The following is a 13,705-nucleotide window of genomic DNA, read 5'->3' as shown; positions in this document are numbered from 1 at the left end:
GCATATTTATATGTACATAGATATTTCTATATAGGTATATATTTATTTAGTAAATCCCAAAATTAAGAACAAACACAAAAAAAAATACAACAACGCGTGGACATGGTACATGTAAAATATTAGCAGACGCTCTGGGAAGGAAAGAAAGATGGTCTAACGTTTCGAGCAACGCTCTTCTTCGGAAATAGAGGAAAGTCCAATAGAAAGGAAGACAGAGGAAGAAAATAACCAACGATATATATATGTGAGTATATATATTAGTATTATCTTGGATGAAAAACTTCGATAATGCAAATATGTTAATAGTTACCAGGGTAGCAAAAACCACACAAAAACTGGGATATTATACCCGGTTAAGGGGTAGAAATACCATGTTAAAGTGATGTATTTTGAGTTGATATAAATATAATAATAAATGGAGCAAAACGCATATAATGAATAAGTTCCTTGAATTCCTACACATGTTTCAAACATTATGTATTTATATATATATTCATACCGGCCATGACGAAGGGAAATAGCCCTGAAACTCGAGTCGCCTTTATATATATATATTTATATTTATATTTATATATTTATATATTTGATCCTTTATATTGAACACTCAATATTTCATCTACATTCAATACTTTATTTCATGGTGCCATCCATTTTTATTTTATTTTATATTATATATTGTATATTATATTATATATTGTATATTCCATATTCTATACCCCACATTAGTTCTGCAGGAATATAAATAAAACATAAAAAACAGACAGTGTTGGAACTCTTTTAAGCAAAATTATATATATATATATATATATATATGTACATGCATCTATATACATTTATGAATATACGTACATGCAAAGATTTATACACACATGTATATACACGTACTTACACATATATCAACAGATATACATACATGAGTATGAATATATACACATTCATATCTACTTGCACATACATGCAAACAAAAATACTGATATATAAATTAAATACATTTCTATTTCCATACGTGTGTGACATTCATGTGATCATCGGACATCGATATCTAACTAAATGTTTAAAACGAAGAAAAATATGGTGTGCGTTTATATGTTCTCAGCATATGCATATGTGTGTGTGCGCGTATGTATATACATGTGCACGCGTATATATATATATATATATATATATATATATATATATATATATATATATATATATATATATATATATATATATATATATACACGTACATATATTTATGCACACACACACACATATATATGTATACATCATACTCACCGGCTGAAACCGCCTCACAAACGTTTCATGACTACTGCAACAATAATTGCCAGAACTATTATCGACAGCGATACCTCGGATATTCTTAGTGGGAAAATACAAAAACGTGAAGAAGCATTGAAAGAAATTGCAAAATCGGAAAGAACGTGGTAAACAAAAGAAGTGTATTCGTGAAACTCTTACTTTCATATTTCTTCCCTACTTTTAAATTCAGTAACTCGAATAAATTGCTATCCTTGATCAAGATATGAAGTTGTAGATTCAATAGAATGTAGGATATTGTCTACAATCCTCTTCGTTACAAATTGTCCGTCCTTAGAAGATTATGAAAGAGTGAATGAAAACGGAATCAGAATCGGAAGAAGAGTAAGAATGTATATGATGCAAAACGGAACCGGAAGCTGAAAAGGGAGGAAATACTGTCAGAGGACAAAAACTCTCGTTGCTTTTTGTGAGTAGGGGATGAAGAAAATATTTATCCAGCAAGATATATTTCTTAATTCAAAGTAGAAAAGTTAGAAAACGGAAAATTTTTACAAACCACAGAAAGGTCGGTGCAGAGAAAGTAATATGTGAGAAACTTGGCTTTATTTTTCAAGCGTCTATCTTTCCTGTCAGATATAAATATATGCATGAGATAGCGAGGCAGGTTTGTTAATATATCTCTGTAACTTTAAAACAGTAAATCACGGAGTTGGAAAAAATTTTGTGGATATTTTTGTGCATATTATCGCACATAACATGACATTTGAACGCATGTTGTCCCGAAAGTTACCAACACGAGATGTGAATTCATGAGAGACATTGTATCAAATTTGTTTTCTCTTTTTGTTTGCTTGTTTTTTTTTTACTTGTCAGTCATTGAAAATTGTGTTTAATGTTCAAAAAGAAGGATATTTTATTTGTTTTACTTGAATGCATCTGAAGATTGTTTCTGGAACTTCAAGCGCTTAGATTGATGTGGCCTCCATGATTAATGTCATTCTTGAGCAACTGCAAGTCAATTTCTATATGAAAAGCTGCGTTAGCAGACAACCAAAGTACCTTGCTAAAAATATTACAAGATCACTGAAAACTAGGTGATGTGTCAAGTGTTTCACCCAATAGGTCGAATGACCCCTTCATGTATGCTTTACATACGTATGGTTCCCAAGCTTTCGTGAAATTCCCTTAGAGGATCAAATCAAATGACATTTATATAGCCCATACATGAGTCATATATAAAATGTTTTAAGTCTTAATTTAGCGTCGGAAAGGTTATACATGCAATGCATATGTAGTTTACAGCCAAGAAACTATCTTGACATAAATTATTCATTGAAGATTTTACATTTATTGTGCTATGCATTATTGCAAAATATTTCCATCCACGCTTATATTATACTTTCCAATAATAATTAACTGTAAAAGTTAGCAATGGAGTTATTATAAGTATCAGCTAATTTTCATTGTTCCACGAACGCCATGCTTCTTTGAGTGATATTCTATTCGGTTGTAAAACATACACTTAACTGAATACCATCTACTATGTCCACAAATAAATGATATTCGGGGTGGAGATGAAGTGCCTCCTTTCTAGAGAAACACAATGGCTCTGTCTCTCATACCTTCAAATTTAGGTTTGATAACCAAACGATATATATTGCATAAGTTTCAATAATGTCTCTACCTTTCCCTCGGTTTCTAAGTGGCCAGAAAGTGCAAGACAAAGTTATTTTACGTTTTATGGCGATATTTGACCGGCTGTGCAGGTAAGGTATACTTAATGCCTTCCACGTTTGCTGGGTAGCCACTGTATTGGAGTGATCTGTCTCAACCTGGATGAACGTGTTTATTACTTTTTCTTTAGATAGTGGAATGAAGGTTGTGAGTTAGTGAGATCCTCAACCAGCCCTGGGATGGAGTTCTGCTATCACAGTCCCACAGATTCATGGAAATACAGCCAGAGAAATGGTATAAGCAGCTGTTTAACTGTCTAAAGAAATAGTTGTCAGTGAATGGGATAAAGTAAGTGTTTAAATATTATTGCCTATAACCTTGATTTACGATGTTTTTAGAAACATTAGGGTGACTTTTCTTTTCTTTGAATTCTTTTTTCTGGAAACAGACTTCAGTTTCCTTGTGACTATTATAAATCTAACTTTATCTTCGGTGTATCGTTCGAAGTCAAAGCATTAAATTTATTTGGCAATGAACGTTGGTAATGTCGTTATTTAGTTTATACTTAGATCACATATATTAGTTTTTAGACTAGATAGAAAGTAAATTAGACATGATATTTGGCTATACCGTCTGTATAATGAAGTTCTTTACCAGAATTGCTATCGACAAGAAATTCATTGTTAATATAGACATGTTAGTTAAATAATCTGTTCTAATTGGCGTTTGCCATAACGGTTAAGGAATACGTATTTTGTTTTTTAATTCACTTCGTGGCAGACAAAATCTATGATCGTATCTTATAGGTATATTCTGTGTGTGCAATATGACGTGTATATATGTATTTACATACAAATGTATGTATTTACGTTTACAACACTTAAAATCCGTTTACTTAAGTATATTTTGAAAAGTGAAGGTCGATTAAATATGAACGAAACTTTTAAAATAAATTCTAAAAGTGATGTGACTGGTTAAATTCATGAAGCGTTGAGCCAGCAGGCTTCAGTCAAGTCAGAGGAATCTAGAAAGAAAGTAACAGAATTTGTTTCTAGTAAAAGGAAGAAATCTCTTCAGTAACATAGCAACACTTTTACGGTGATGCTCTTTACCAGTTTATCATCTGAATTGATCACTGGAACTCGAGCTTTTATGATTGCAGAATCAACTTTGGAAGAGTTGATAAACACACCAGGAACAGTTTATCGCTGAATTATCTGATGTTAATTTCTGAATAGATTTGCTACCACTGCGGTTTAATTTAGAAATTATCGTTGGTTGATTCAATAACAGTTGGGTGATGATAAAACACTTGAACAAAATTCTTAAAAGCTTCTAAATGTGTCACGTTATCAGGTGTAAATTCACTGAGGTTGCGATTCTTATTATTATTTGAAGTTAGAACCGTTTCGTTTAACCCTTTTACAATAAGTTTAACCTTTTAGTAATAGTGTCACAAATTCACATGTTGCTTAAAACAATGACGTTTACTGTCCCTATTACTGTTGATGGATACTTTATATAACAGTTAAATCTAATTGTCCTCGGTGAAATCATGTGTGCCACCTGATTGTCTTTTCGGGTGTTAACGACGGAGAATCAGCTTAGTTCCTTCACCTGCTTCAAACTTCTTGCATCATCTTATATCACGTAGACACATTGGATAATGTAGGCGACAATAAACTACGTTTATCTAATCCCCAGTTATTAACAATATGATTAAATGGAAAGGGATGAGACACCTTTAAACATCGATGCATTCCATTATGACTGACGTGGAGATACTCAACAATTTTGAATACAAAATAAAAAATAGATATTTATAATATTCAAAGCGAATTAATAAATTCTATTTGTAATGTATTTAAAGTTCATCCGGGAACTAATTTGTTTTCCATCCTCTTCCTATCCTTAGATTGATATGAATACCAGAAATAGAGCAGAAATAGAGCCTGGTCATAGTCCACTAACTTGAAACCAGTAAAACACATGTAAGGTCGATTTGTTCAAGAAGTGTCTCTTATGCAAAGTTAGTCTTTTTCTTACGCCAAAAATCAATAAACATCTGGGGAAACAAGGGTGGCAAATAGAATTTCTTCTTAATTGAACTCTCGCCAAGAAATTGTCTCTAAAGACGTTAGTACAGAATGAAATTATCACCAATATCAACTTCCTTATTAAATCAAAATGGGAAGCTATTCGCGACTACAAATGTAATATTCTGCATTGTAACCTAATTCTGATTTCATTATCATTGGCTGCATGCGAACGTCTTCAAGAAGTATTTCTGAAGAACTAGATATATCTCTGGTGAAATGTGTTTGTAACATATTAACTGATTAACCTTTTTAGTTCAATAAACAAACATTTTGTTTTGCATTCTTTTGAATGGGATCAATAAAAAATAATTGAATAAATAAATAAAAACTAACCAAGAAATTATTTGTCATTTTCTGTACATTTGAGGATTTTTAAGATATATTTAACGATTAAATTATTTTCTTGTTTTCTTAATTTAGTGTGGTAAATAGTCAGAAGCAAGAGGAGTTCTCGAAAATGCGAAGAGGAATGTTTCGCCTAATTCAATGTTTTGCAGTATTTATTCCGATTCTCTGCGCTCTGATTTCAAATCCCAATGAGATCATCTGTGACTTTCATCCATTCAGAATTAATAAATAAGGTGTCTTGATTGGCAGAAGTGTTATTGTATAAGTCTCGATGTCTTGTGATATCTATTGTGGCTCGTTGCGTCCTCATCAGGCACTTCAGGAATACTGGTGTTAAGCTGAACTTGATTCTGTCTCTTCATTGGCCAATAACAGTGACATGAAGAATAGGAAGCATCATTAGAAAGAAGCGTTTCCTCAGGTTTGCGCCTTGCAAAGAAATCTCACGATGTAAGTTCATGCTTTCATCAAATATAGAAGTGCCCAGATCAATTTACATGAGGCATTTATTTTAACCTGAGTGTGATTCGATCTCACAGCGTCGGAGAAGCAGCATTAAATAAAATACGATGAATGACATGTCTTACAAATTCATTCTGGCAAGCCAGAAGGCTGCACGAGGCTCCAATCTGATTAGGCAGAGTTTCTACAGCTGGATGCCCTTCCTAACGCCAACCACTCCGAGAGTATAGTGGGTGCTTCTACATGCCATCGGCACGAGGGCCAGTCACACGGTACTGGCAACGGCCACGCTCAAAAAGGTGTTTTTACGTGCCTAGCAAACTCCCAAACTACAGACATATATAAGCTATGGTTCTAACACCAACAGCCACAAATATAGAAGGATTCAGTTAATCCATACTTGAGTCATACAAAAGGCTGTGGTTCATTCTCATCAGACTCGGTTGACTTATACATACGTTGTTTGCGTGTGCGTATGTGTGTGTGTGTGTGTGTTTGTGATATCATTGGATATCATTGTGCTCATAATTCAACTTATGGACATGACTATAGACAGAACATAGTAGATGACGCATTGTCTTTATACGGTTCTTGTTGTTTTATTTTCATCCTCTTATGTGATGTACTTCTCTTGAAACCTAAAAAGGAGACAGTAGCTACCAAATATATTATTAAATATATAAATACGCGTTTATTGTTTAATTAGATTTTCTCCAATTTAACAAATCCACCCCAAACCCATCATGTTTCTAATTAATCTTGATATTTTTATATTAACCTGGAAGGAAAATGCAATTAGTACAAGAGACTACATATATAAGAGCAATAATTAAGTAAAGATTAATGAAAGATGTTTTATTAGGATGTGTCCGTATTCAAGTTTCACATTTATTCAAGTTGAAGATATTTAATTGTTATTCATATTTTCCCTATTGCTATTAAATGCTGCTTTTCATTTCTATATTAATTTATTTCAATGTTTTGTTTTTCTTTTACAATTATACGATTTTATATCAATTTCTCGTTCTTAAAATTTAATGTGTTTTCAGGACAATTAATTTGATGTTTTATCATGCAATATTAATATTACATTGTACATACCGGAAATCTTAATCTGTTTCCATTCTCTTGACTCATTTTATTCATCTCGTACCGTTATATTACAGTATTATTATACCACTGTTACAGCTGTCATAGACTTTGGCTTATTATAAATGAGATCAGATGACTGTTTCCAGTAAAACTAGCGACATTTAAAATTAGTACTAATATTCAACGAACACGTTATTTCACATTGTAGACATATGTCCCTATGTTAACTCTAAGCAAATGGAGGGTCAAGCATCAAACGGCACTTCAACCGTTAGCATCCTGGCTTGTTAAGAGTATCTTGGACTATACGAGTAGTGCTTGTATCTTCTCCGTAGTTACTACACTTTTAGCTTTTCCATTGATCACTAACGTTGTGTTACAGAAGTCAGTCTCTCATATAAGGATAGCTTTTTGAATGTTTTGCTGACTTAACTTACTCCTGCACATTACATGAAATGATTTTTACTGTCCTCGATTCAACAAAAAAGAAGCCAAAAAAATAGCAATAAACATTTTAGATGATGATTCCGGAACAATGATATAAGCAACGGATATGGATGCATGGAGAGGAGATTCGCTTCTCGGCAACATGGTTCATGGTTCCCTCCATCAGTGCTTCACTAATACGTTACTGTCTAATACTTTGCAAATAAACTTTGGCGTACAGAGACTGACCAGAAGTCCGTCTTCTTTGTCCGTGTGTGACCTCGGTATCTTTCGCCGTTGGAAATACTGAAGACCAGAGCTTGACATGTTGCAAGCTTGTAGCTAGCGATGCTATTTTCAATAATGTGATTCAAGATAAGTAAAGTGCTCTTAACTTCTTGACTCTTTATTTAAATAATTGATACTGATGTTGTTGTTGTTCAACTGCGAGTCATGCCTGACTCAGCAAAGCTACGATCAAGGTCATTCCAAAAATAACAAACCCCTCTTCTCAACTTCGCCTAACACAACACTCAGAAGCACATTATGTATTATGAGAACCATGGTTTGAAACGATCGATGAGTCATCTGTATAAAATCGTTGGTTCTTATCTATTTCGTGGTTACAGCACTTATATCTCCATGGTGAATCCAAATAGCAAGACGTTTCTATTCTTACTTCTAGATCACACTTGCTAAGGGAATCCGTGTTCATCTCACCCTTTCAGACACTATATTTCAGAGCATATCTCTTTATATAGCTCTTATGCTGTGCTTAAAAGCTTTGTGTGAGATTGGAGAGAGGTGTTACTGTCAATTCGATATGGTGGAGTGACCACAAAATTACTCTGTTAATGGTTTGCCCACCTCTCATGGAGAAGATACTATGGATGCTGTAATATACAGGGTTTTGCAACAGTGGCTGTAATGTGGTACTCAAGACGTACGAACTAAAATGAAAGAGAAAATCAAATTAGCCACGCCGGATAGACATCCCCCGCAATTAACTGGTGTATCGTTAGAGGGCGGGAGGGTTTTCTCTTATTGGTACAGTGTAAAAAAGAGGTTAGGCTTCGGTCAAGTGGAACCTTTGTAATAGAGCAAAATTAAAACAAGGAGAGCCACAGCAGCAAACGTAGATGAAAATTATTTGGTCAGACCTGTTGTAAAACCTGTTTTAGTACAATGTAATTAAATAGCGTATGATTTTTCATTGATATGGCAATTGAGTAGATTTGTGACCAAGAACGTTCTAAATCATCCAGTATGTTTATGTAAACAGGACTGCATTATATATTATGTTATTCGCCTATTAAGCCAGCAAGTTGTAATTTATTGGGCCGTGGCTGCTGTATCTAGCAACCAAATACCAATGTCCTGTGGACAAGATGTAACAGTAGAATTATTTTGCTGTTTTGGTTGATTTGACGGAGATCAACTCTGGTCACAGCCAGTTTTCTGATAATTGATTGAATATATCTTTTGATAAACATTTGTCTGTTTATTTCTGGTCTGACACTCACTACAAAATTTATATTTTCATCCTTCCGATTTTAACAAAATAGATGTTACTGAAACACCGTCTCTATTCCACTAATCATCATTTATATTTTCATCTTTCTTTAGAAAGTTTACCCTTTTCCGATTAAAGCAATTAATCTATTTTCTTTAAATATGCAACGCCCAAATGAGTAAAAGATTTATAAGATATTTGTCTCACGTACGCATCACATTGTGATCCTCCTGTCAAGCACTTTTATATATTCCCACGAAAAGAAACAATACAATTAGCTTCGAATTTGAAAACTAGTTACCGTAGGAACACAAGAATTTGAAATCATTCCATTCTAGCTATCATTAACGTTTCGTTACAGGAAACGACCAGTTCGATATTGTCTACCATTTCCATAAATACACGGTTAACATATTCACTTTCTCTCATGCTTATCGAGTCTTACCAATGTCCAACATTTCCCAAACCAGTTGATATTTATCATTCTTATTCTTATGTTAATTTGATATATGACTGCAAGCGTTATTTCTTTGAAACAATTACCAGAATGACAAACGATTCTAAATTAATGGATGTCATATGCAGAACATGAATGCTTTCTTCTTCTCCTCTTCGTAACTTTTCAGTTAGCAAAATCTTCCTAACAACTGTTAATAATGGAAATTTAGAAATAATATCATTCCGACAAAAATTTATATATCATAATCTGTACATATTTACGTAGCAATATATTTTAGCGTACATATATGATATAGAAAATACAAATTGAAAAAAAAACAATAACCTATCTCTAATACTATCGTGTGTAAATATAAAAACAATATATTCTTCTAAGAAATTATTTATATTAAACAATGTTAAGCTTCTTTGTGTTTTTTGAAATATGAGAATCTGTTTTATACCCGAACTGATATATTGTTGACTAACTAATGCGGAAGGCTTTATGTGGTGACAGGCTGTTAGAAATAGCAACCAAATATCCCTCAAACAATACCTTATCAAAATGTGACCGTAGATACAATGCCTGTGAAATAAGAGAAAATGACTTGGTCACGACTGGAGTATCTGTAGGTCATATGTTTGATTAGAGAATTTCACCAGAACTGAATTAGGGATAATATATCGAACAACTGTATTGAATATATATTTAGGAATACAAGCTTTATATTAACCGAAATTAATTATCTGCAACAGATTCTATATTTATACCTACTTATACTCGACTATTACAATTTACCATTGAGTAATATGCATTGCTCGAGCGAAATCTGAATATAAAAATAGTTTAATATTGTCGCAGGCCAATTTCTTTGGTGCCTTTTCTTTTAATCAGACTACAAATCTGCAAGAAGTTTCCATAAAACCTTTCTACTTGAGTAAGAGATAACGATAATTTTTTGTTGCTAATATATCTCTGTCCAATCACTTATCGTGTTTCGATATCGATATTTGGATTCTTCTCTTAATCTTATTTGATTACATTGCCTTCGTTACATTTTGTTCTTCTTCGAGAAGAAAGAGGGGAAAAGTAGGAGAAAGAGAGACGGTAAGAGCGAGAAAAATAAATAAATTAAAATTACAAATGATCTGCAACGAATTCCTAGTTAAAAATTTAAATACGATGATATTTATCCTTAAAATGTACTGAGACAATGGATAGCACCCAGCATTTTCTCCGGTGATATGTAATATCCTGTTAACTTAAATATTCTGTCCGTAACGAGATTTGAGATATAAATCCTGTTTCTTCAAGCACAACTACAAACATCTCTGAACAACGCCCAATCAAACCTCGTCCAATCCACCCACTTTTTCAGTGTATGTTGACCTTATTATTCACTCCTTAAAATAAATAGTAATTAATACATCACCGACTTCATATTCAGGATATCCATCTATTTAAAACACATTTTTTTTTCATACCCAAATTACTCACTGTATTTTATACAATGTTAGCCGTTTGTCCACCAGCCAGAAGACAGGTAACCTTCCAAGTCGGTTAACTGTGATCCAATTAGCAATGCGTTAATCTTACTTAATCTTCTAGGTTCCAGATTTATGAAGATTTTAATATGACGAAGAGGGGGAAGTTAAGTAAATATATTGAATAAATAATACATATCGAGTGCAAAAATTGCTTTTTAAGCTTCTGCTGCAATAGATAAATAAATAGATAAATAAAGTAAAGAAATAAAGAAATACGGGTATATAGACGAACAGATATATTGATAAATATGTAGGTAGATAAATATGTATGTAGATAAGTGGGTAGGTAGGTAGATCGATACGAGTCCGTCGAATAACTCAACAATGTTTCTATTAAAGGCTGGTGGAGTATGAAGACTGATGTGTAACTGGAGAAAGAAATAAGAAATAGTGTGATATTTATTGATGAATGGTTGACGGTGTGATTGTTTCTTGGGACTAAATTTGAATAAATTTAGAATAAATTTGAATTTATTACTGAAAACTGTTCTTTAAAGTCTTTAATACTAAACAGAAGTAGTCTCTAACATATAGGCCAGGATATACCAATAAATTTCACTGGCAGTAGAGCTTCCTTGCTTGCTTCATGTTCTTTCTTGATGGGGGTAGAGTCATCCCAGGTTAGTGGTGCTAGAGGTGTCCTCATGCGTAGACCCAACCAAGTTCACCAGTGCTCTCCCTCACTGACAGTCCTGTGCCATCTCCTCGGCATCTCAGGTGAGATCGAGCCTCTCTGGAGATCTTCTTTAATCACGTCTAACCATCTGTTGCAGGGGCTGCCACGAGGACTCTTCCAGCCAGTAGCTGCTATGTCGAATGAGAGTAAAGCCCTGGTAGGATGATCAAGCGGGAGACGGAAGATTTGCTCGTACCAGATACGTAGGCTTTTGTTTTCTGAGGAACTTTCTTGCATGACTGTCTACCCTCCTTGAATCTTGGAATGATTTCGGACCTATGTAATTCAGGAAAAAGGAGCTGTAAGTAGTAGCATTCTGCTTGGCTTGGGTTCACACTGTAAACTCTTGCAAGAGCATCAGCCCCACATTTCCTCTTGTGCCATTTATTGTTTCCCCACATGTGATTCTTGGGTAATTGTGAATAAAGAAGTTTTATTGGATCTTCATCTACTTGACACAACTTAAAAAGGGCAGTAAGGATAGTTTTGGGGGGAGAAAGTGCTTGTTGCAAGGCTGTTTCATTTGTAAAGATAACCCTGTGGCCATTCTCTAGATGGGCACTCAGATGAATGATGGCTGGATGCACTTCATGAAAGAGAAAATTGAAGAAGCGCCAAAATGCTTCATTGCTACTGATGTGTCTTCCTCTGTCATACTGTGTAACTTCGTCATGTTTATTTATCTGCTGACTTCCATTCTGCATAAGAGTGCATGTTGCAGCATCTAGACCATTGTTTGTATATTTGCAAACACACTTAATAGAGTTAACAGAGTTAACATTGACTCTGGCTACCTGTACTCGTCTTTGCTTCACTGTAGAATATTGATCATCGACATCTTCGGAAGGTTTTTCAAAATTAAAATGGGGATTAAATGAAAAGATGAGTTACGTGATTATCTTCACAAGAATGATTGAAATAAATGGCGATTGGGGAACGCCGCACGCACGCACACGTGCACACACACACACACACACACACACACACACACACACACACACACACACACACACACACACACACACACACATACAGTATCAAACATCAACTGAAATGGACGTGTGTGTGAGAGAGAGAGAAAGTGAGTGTAGTGATGTGTTTTCATGTATATGCAAATACATAAATATGTATGCATACATTGTTTGTATGTATGTTTGTGTGCGCGTGTGTGAGAGAGAGAGAGAGAGAGAGAGAGTGAATGCCACTTAGACATCAGTTTGTGTGACACTCTCTGTCTCACACACACATGCGCACACGTACATACAAAAACGATGTATGAATATATGTATTTACGTATGTACGTATTCATGATAACAGACCCCTTCACCCTCTCTCTGTCTCTCTCTCACACATACACACATACAAACACACACACATACATAAATGTATACAAACGTACATACAAAAACATACGTGTACGTGTGTTACTGACTACAAATACACAGAGCTGAACAAGGTGCGCAAAAAGTAAATAAATATAATCTTTTAACGGAAATTAACGAAGTGTGTGGGTTCAATTCGCAAATAGCGAATTAAAACTTAAAATAAAACATTATAATAGAAAGTGAGAGATTTCGCAAATGAATACGGAATATTTCGCCGTTGCTACGTCAATACCAGAAGTTAACATGAGAAACCTTTCTAACAATATTAGTTATTGTCAATAAAAAATAACCTAAAGACCCTATTATGTATCCGAGGCCGAATTATTCATGCATCCCAAGAATGGATACAATTCGCGCAGCCATTTCCGCCTGAAAAGCGAATACACATACACAGGGGTCTATTTTATATAAGAAGATATATAGATATGTGTGTTTGTGAAAGAGAGAATGTGTATGAAGTATGTGTGTGTGCGTAAGTATATATGTCTATATGCATATATCTGTATGTTTAGTTTCATAGGTGTGTATGTTGTGTATGCATACAGTATGCACACATATGTATATATGTATATGTGTTTCTGTGTATACGTATGCGATTAACACGGCATCTCCTAGCGACAATGTAAGCTTCATACAATCAAAGTATTATTGGCCTGAAGAATAGCTTGCAGTCTACCCCTCCTTTCGGATAATTACAACTTCCGTGGTTCTGCTACCTCTAAAGCATATGTAGCCTGGATTTTATCTACTCCATTCCCTGACTTTTGCATATATATATATA

Source organism: Octopus bimaculoides, chromosome 13 (genome assembly GCF_001194135.2).
Source record: "Octopus bimaculoides isolate UCB-OBI-ISO-001 chromosome 13, ASM119413v2, whole genome shotgun sequence".
Lineage (NCBI taxonomy): Eukaryota > Metazoa > Mollusca > Cephalopoda > Octopoda > Octopodidae > Octopus > Octopus bimaculoides.
This window is presented reverse-complemented; position numbering follows the sequence as displayed.